Here is a 7,731-nt window from a genome sequence, read left to right as displayed (position 1 = left end):
CAGCCAGTCACAGGCTGAAAGCAGCTAAGTGGCAGTGGGATGGGGAGGTAGCATGTCGGAGGACTTCTCCTGCCTGGGCCCCTACCTGGCTCCATGCTTGCAGGAGCTTTCCTTGTGTTCTTCATTGTTGCTTGGGTTGGCACAGGGCAAACAGCCCCTTCTTCCGCAGAAAATCCTGAAATGTTTGACCAAGTGGTCATTTGTATATCCCAGGGTTAGTGCAGGCAATTCAAGACTTGACAAGGAGGTAACACAAAGCAGGCCTGCAGCACTTGGTTCTGCTTGTGTACGGCTGCCTCTCTCTCTCAAAGCTGAAGACTGGATTAATTGTCTATAGTGCTGCAGTTCCTGGAGGCAGCAAACTGCCACCACAACAGTGTTAAAATACAAACAGACCGAAGCCGGTCTGGTACGTTACATCCAGAAAATTACTTCCAGGGCCAGGTTCAGAGCCACAGCAAAGGGGTTGCTGGACTGCCCATCTGCTGAAGGACAGCAAGCACTTGCTGTCATGGTTGGCATGGGGGGGGAGGGGGGGAAGGGGGGAAGAGGGGGGCAAGACAGCATCAGAACCCCAGGCAGTTGTTTCCATGTGCAGCCACAGTGATCACCTAGACCTGTAGAGCAACAAGAACAACAAATATATTTGCCTATCATGGTCATGGGTCCTGGGAACACCATGAAAGGCTTACTTAGCCCTCAGCCAGGTTGTGGACAGCTGTTGTTCCATCCTTAGTTAGCTACAGACCCTGGGACTTTGGGGTATGTCTCCATTGTCTGTAAAGGGGGTGGTATTATGATGCTGAAACCTTTTTCAGATGTGTATGGTGCCCTGGTATTACAGGGTTTGGGAGTACTTGGGTGTCTCCTCATTTATGATATAAAAGCAGACAGGTTTGGATGGAGTGGTAGTATCAGAGCTATTGATCATGAAATGTGTTGCGGCAGCCTGAGATACCAAATCTGATTGGAAAATATTTTGCATGAATATTCTCTATTTCTACCACCTTTAAATAGTGGGGATGCAGGGAAGTGAAAGGATAGTAAATGTGCAAGGATCTTATAGGCCAGGGTAGGCTAGCAAGTGTCAGTTCTTTCATTTTTAAATAGTGCTTTTTACCATTGTCAGGTTTCCTCCAAGACCAGCAATCCCAAACCAGAGGAGCTGTATGAACCTCTACACACTGACTCAGGAAACATGACAAAATACACTGTTGTAATAGTTTTAGTTCTTAGTTAGGAAACTCAGTAAAAGTCTGTGATTAAGAGGTAAACAGTGGAGTAGTCTGAGATCTGAACAGTCTCAGACTGTGGTTGCAATGATTCTGGATCTTTTCCCTCCAAATACTGTGCCTGAGTCCACCTCTAACAGTAAAATCCATAAACAAAAGTCTCATCCAGAAAGAACTATGGGATAAAATGGGTTTTGCTGTGGTCAGCTTGGTACTCAAAAACTACATATCTGCCACCAAGGGGTGGCTGGAATTGGATGCCTTTTGTAGAGAGTTATATTTTTTAACTCCTCAGTAATGTGTTGCACTGACCTTGTTAGACCTGATTTTGCAATCAGCTGTCAAGTAATGATTTTTGGTCACTGTTAACCTTGGTTAGATTAGAGACACAAAGCTACTGTCTTCACTTGCTTAGCTCTGTGGTGACTTTTGCTAGTCTCCTGTGTTGGAGATTACAGAGCTTTCTGGGTGTTTGCTTCTAATACTTCTCAGGTCTGTCTTATGAGTGATGGTCAATTGATTTGAGCTTGATGAGGTGAGACTTGCAACACTGAGCATGATGAGGTGAGACTGGAACAAGTGAGAACCCAAACAGTTTGCAGAAATGCTATCATCTGTCTTCACACTCTTCTTGTTTCTGGCTTGAATTGATTTATTTCTCTCTTATTCTTTATACTGGGGGCTTGGAGAATTCATCTTCCTGCTAATCAGGTGAGCTATCTAAGTATTGCACTTTTTTCAGTTTGATTCTGTAATAAGGAATCTGTCTACCTTCTGTCCTGCACGTTTGAGTGGGAAACTGAGAAAAGACTTGGTTGTCACTGTTATTTCATTTTGCTGGACTGAAATAAATTCTGAGGCCTCTTGAAACATTTTGGTTTAAAACACTTTCACTGTAAAATATTATTAAAAATTTTATGAACAGCTGTGGGTTTTGTTTTTGTTTGTTTGTTTTTGTTTTTACCATGGAGAAGCAATCCCCCTCCCCCCTACTCATTATTTTTCAGCAATTGAAGTATTTAGGACAGAAATATTTGTTTCTTTGGGAGGGCTAAAAGCTAGACAACATAAAGAAAAATATAGAATAAAATAAAAATGTCTTTTTTTTTTTTTTTTTTTTTTTTTACAGAATTATAGAACCCTTTTTTCACAGTTAGTAGTTCCTGTTGGTTTCATAAGTCCACTGAGCAGAGAGAAAAGTTCTCATCCTGAGTAATTTACAGGTTAAGTGGACTAAAAAGACCAAATATGGAAAAGTAAGATTATAAATCTTATTTTGCATATAGAAAGATGAATCACGAGAAAACAAGATGTGTTGGCCCCTCCCCTTCCCAAAATCATATGGATAATTGATGCTCTGTTCATAGATGTCTCTGAATGCCTAAACAGACTTCTGAAAGAGTCCCTGTGGCAGAGCTCAGGCTTTCTTTAGGCCTCCATCCGAAAAATGTATTTTGAGGAATTTAAAAACTGATTTTAAAAATTATCTGTAATGTTTCTGGAGAATAAGAAACCCTTCACAATGTTTTTCCTTTCCAGGATTTCCTACTGTAACAATTAGGAGATAAATCATTTCTGGATAAATCTATTTTTAATCCAATACATCATGACTGAAATGCAGATCCTTTACAATAGGATGTTCTTGAGAAAGCAAAACTGTGTGAGGACAGATGAGGAAATTCCAGTAGGAACATTTGCCAGGCCTCTGACAGAAGAGAATTCTGAGAGTACAAGCCAGAAGAAAAGAAGGATATGTAAAAAAGCATAAAGCAAGCAAAAGGTTGAATGAAGCAGATCCCCAGGAACTTACACAGTGATGTCTGTTCAAAAACTTCCACAAAAAAAAAAAAAAAAAAAAAAAAAAGAGAGAGACCATGGAGAGGGAAAATAAAAACCCACAAACGTTGCCTTTTACATGTTGACAACCTGCCAAGTCCTATAGCAAAGATATCCTTGCAAAGTATCCTTGGGCCCAATGGAACTTTACATCCCCATGCTGCAGGGCAGCACCACGTGAAAGGTCCAAAAGCTGTGCTGTCCTATAACCTCTGGCACAATGTTGTGCCAGCACATGCTGCCCTTGCGCTACTCTGAGGACTCATGCTGTGCCACTTTTCTTGGCATGAACTGCCCCTCCTACCCCCCCCCCCCCCCCTTTTTTTCCTCCTGTTGGGGGAAACTACTAGTATAAACTCTGCACAAAGAAGATCTTAAAGAAGCCTGCAACACAACGCCTTCTGTAAAAGTTACCAGCTATGGAAACACCCATGTAAGACTTCATACTTCATTACCCACCATGAAACACTCAGGTGAGGCGATCACAGTAAATGAACCAAAAAGCTTCAAATTCTATTAAATATCAGAGGACTCCAATATAGAAAGAATCCTAAAAGTCTGCTGAAAGTTGGAACACCCTTAGATACCATAGACAGTATCTGAGATGCCACATGGAAAAGCAATCAGGAGTGTGATTTTCTGTGGGCAAATGCAATTGCCCCTGTTCAAGCACATGAAAGCGGTACCTTGAAATGACTCCAAAGCTAGAGCAGTGTCATGAAATGGTCTTAAAATGGAGCATAAATTCCTCTGTTAATACTGGTGGCCAACTGGTGTGAAATTTCATGTCAGTTTAGTTTTAATGCCCTCTGACATTTGTTTTGCAGTTTGGATTTTGTTTTTTTAGATTTTTTTCTTCTCTTAATACTCTCATAGAAAGTCCTTGAAATATGATGCTGTGTGAAATTCAATCCCTTTTGTTTTAAAACTCACTGCTTATCCATATATATATATAAATATTTATTCATATATGCATATAGATTATAAAAATAAATAAATAAATTACTAGAGTCCTGGATGCTAAGTTTTCCTGATTTAACAGCTTATTTAAAACTGAAATTAGATTTCCTTCCATTTCCAGCTATTATCCATGATGTAACTAAGCAACACCACCTTCACGTTATTGATGGGTCTGAGTGCACACAGATCTTGCTGACTGGGACTGGCATTGGTACACTCCCCTGTAACTGGTGAATCCTGGATTACAACAGCAGTGCTTTTTTGTTAGGGCTTGTGGACTTGCTGATAAAGAAGGACTGATGTGGAGTTGCTTGGGGGTGTATTCTTCAGTGCAAAGCTCTTCTATCCACAGCAATCTACATGCAGTTCTTATTCTTAAATGGTGAAAAAGTCATGGAAATTGCTGCCTAAAGCCTCACTAGAGGTAATCAGGCTTATGACAACCTGCAGTATACCCCATTTAGACATGTAAAGTCAGGGAGATAATAAAAGTGTTGACATTCTCTTCTCTTCTGTCATGCACAAGGAGGACATTTTGTCTCTTCTGCCACTGTTTCAAGTCATTGTTCTTCATTCTTATCTCTGTCCCTTCTGACAAAATGTTTCATTTTTTTCCCTGTAATGTCTCTTCCTCAAGCACCTGTTTTCAAAGCAGCATTTCTGCACCAGCTGTAGCAATGTCAGACAGGAAAAAAGCAACCTAACAAAAGTTTGCACATCAAATGAGGCAGAGTTAAGGATAACAGCATCTTTGGTTCTCAGACAGCCTCGCCTGAAGCACTGCACAGTACTGAGGTGAGTGAGTCCTACTGAGGAGTCCCATTGACTGCTCTGCTCATATTCTCTGCATAACTCTTGTGGGAGTAGAAATACAGGGTGTTTGGATGGAGTAAGGTGGGGTCCAAGAAGGTTTATCATCTTAGCCTCAGTCCTGACACAGTTGGAGCTGGCATCAAGGTGAAGCTGACAGTGGTAGTCCTGGGCAGGGCATATGGGTCTGTCTTGGGAAAGCTAGGAAGGTGGGATAGGAGGGAACTGGTGGAGCTACAAAATGGGAGAGGTGTGGCTTGGCCAAGTGAACCATGGAGCACTACTGTTTTTCTGAGCTTAACCCCACTACCCACAGCAGACTGTGGGAGGTGTGCTGTGTTAGTAGCTCTGGGAAGGGAGGAAACAGAGGAAACAGTATGCAAACTGAAGATGCATTACTGTATTTTGGGGGTTTATTCTGGGGATGTTATGCTCTACCTTCATCTGCCTCAACAGAGTGCTTGCCAAATAGATTTTAAAAAAATATATTAATTTTGAAGGCTGTGAAGGGGTATCTATCAAAAGTGATGTAGAAAAGCAAGGGAACCTCTTTCTGAGAGTGAGAAATTAAGATCTGAGGATGATTGACTGAGGCACAAAGGCTTGGTATTGCAAGGGTTTGAGTGGAGTTTTTCTCATCCAGTAAGGAGTGCTTAGTTAACTTTAAGTGCATATCTGTTTGCACTGGAGTCAGTGGTAGCATTCACAGGCTTAAAGCTCATCAGCTGCTTATGTACTGTGGAACGATATCCCAAATTCATCCCCCAGGATCTGCCTTGAAAGAGGGAGGGAAACAGATTCTCTTTTAAGTATCAGTGGGATACACAGAAGAGGTCAAGCTAAGACAAAAACATTCCCAGGATAAGGTCTATCTGTCTAAAACTTCTGACCTGAGTTTTCTAAGATGTATATTCACTAATGCAAAATTCCATGCAGGCTAAATGGATTTCAGTTAATTTTCTGCTGTAAAAGCATTTCAATTTTAACAATAGCTGTCATTCCCAATATAATACAGAAATAGTTTAGTAATATAGGCCCTAAAACACCAGTCTGATAAATATTTATATTACTTATTTTAAGTTAAAAGCTTGGTTATGAATTGTTTTCATTCCAGCAGTGTAAACATCCTTCTAGAGTATGCAATGTAATGTTGAGATTGAAGTCACCCACCCTATTTGCCTGGTCTTATTTTATCAGCGCAAAAATATTCTTTAGTGGATTATGATAAAAGGTTTTTTTTTTTTTTTTTTTTTTACCATTGTACAAGTACTCTTCTTCTCTATACAGTGCAGAAGGGAAAAATATTGTTAGACATCTATGTCAAATGAATATTTGGTCAGCAAAAGAGTTTCAGTTCTTTATTTTTCATATGTTACCCTAGTTTAAATTGAAATGTGGATAAATGAACATAAAACACAGGTTTTCTTTGCAAGGGGCATTTTCCTGGTCATAAGTGGATCTTGTGTATTGTTTAGTTAATGTTTTATGTTTATTCGATAAAGAAAACTCAGCTTTATAAAATAAGAAAGAAAATCTATTTGGGGTGTGTGAAACAACGTACATGTATAAATAGCCTCAGCTCTGAACTGATGAGCAGTAACAGATCAATAACTGTATAAAGTTTTTGGGCTGGACTCTCAGCCATATTCATGTGGTGAAAGGGAAGGATTTGAATGATGGCAGCAGAATGCAAGCCTCCCCAGTATCATCAAAGTCTGAACTGGCTGTAGAAATTCAAGCAGTCGTCTAATAAAAACACCTCTTTTACTATGAAGGCTATAAATTATACAAGCCTGTCAAGTTACAGGTCTGCCTTTGTGCTCAGCATGATTGTAATGTTCTCAGTCCATAATTTAGAAAAGGATTAAAGTTCTCCAATGCTCTGCTGTTTTTACAATGTTTTGGTGATAATAAGATTACCTCAGCCTCCCTCTCTCATGTGAAAATGTCTCTAGAAAGACACACCATATATGAAGGTGGGGTTTTCTCACACACATGCATATATATGAGAATGAGAAAATATATGACAGTGATGTCTGGCACCAAACTCTTATAGAAGGGCTGGTGATTCCTCGTTACTACTCATGGATGTTGAAGACCTGCACAAAACGTATGGATTTGTTTTGTAGAAGTGCTGATAAGTCCTTAAGGTCATGTTATTAAGGTTTCTGATTATTAAAAATAAGGTTTTAAAGAAAGCTTTGACAAAGCTTGCAAAGACTACAAAGCTTTAGATAACCTATTGTTTGGAAAGCCAGGTTTCCTTACTTATTGGGGCTCTAACAAGATAAGCCTCAGATGGAGAAAAAGCTTATGACTGATGTGTGTTAGAAAGCTATGACAAAATGCTAAAATAGATTTTCTACAGAGAAATAGATTTTCTACACTGTGTTTTTAAAAGCCTATTGTCAGTGGATGTTCTGGAGGTAGAAGAAAATGATACATGCTCTGCTATGGATCTGGAAATTCCCCATTTTCAGCAGAAGGAAGCTCTGATTTCTGTTGTCATTTGCCACAGCATATCAGGTCTTCGGTCTTTCACTGGGCTTAGTCTCCACCCTGCTGCTTCTGCATTTCTGGCTGCTCTAGTTCTTAAGGTGTGTGGGTATCTATTTTTGAAGGAAATAGAAAAATATTCCCCTGACAAGTTCTGTTTTTTAAAAGAAGGCACTGTGAAGCAACACAGAGGTTAGGCAGGACTCTTGTGGAGGACAGATTAGACAGCAAAAGTGCTGGGGAGTTAGACAAAGATTCATGAAAGACAGAATTTGTCAGATGTTGCTTCGGTATTACTCTGATTATCTCTGTTGCATACCAGACATATTTAGGTTATGATTTCCATGCAAAAACTCATGTCAATACCTTTTACTTGAACTATATGAGAAAAGGAGAG

Source organism: Oxyura jamaicensis, chromosome 1 (genome assembly GCF_011077185.1).
Source record: "Oxyura jamaicensis isolate SHBP4307 breed ruddy duck chromosome 1, BPBGC_Ojam_1.0, whole genome shotgun sequence".
Lineage (NCBI taxonomy): Eukaryota > Metazoa > Chordata > Aves > Anseriformes > Anatidae > Oxyura > Oxyura jamaicensis.
This window is presented reverse-complemented; position numbering follows the sequence as displayed.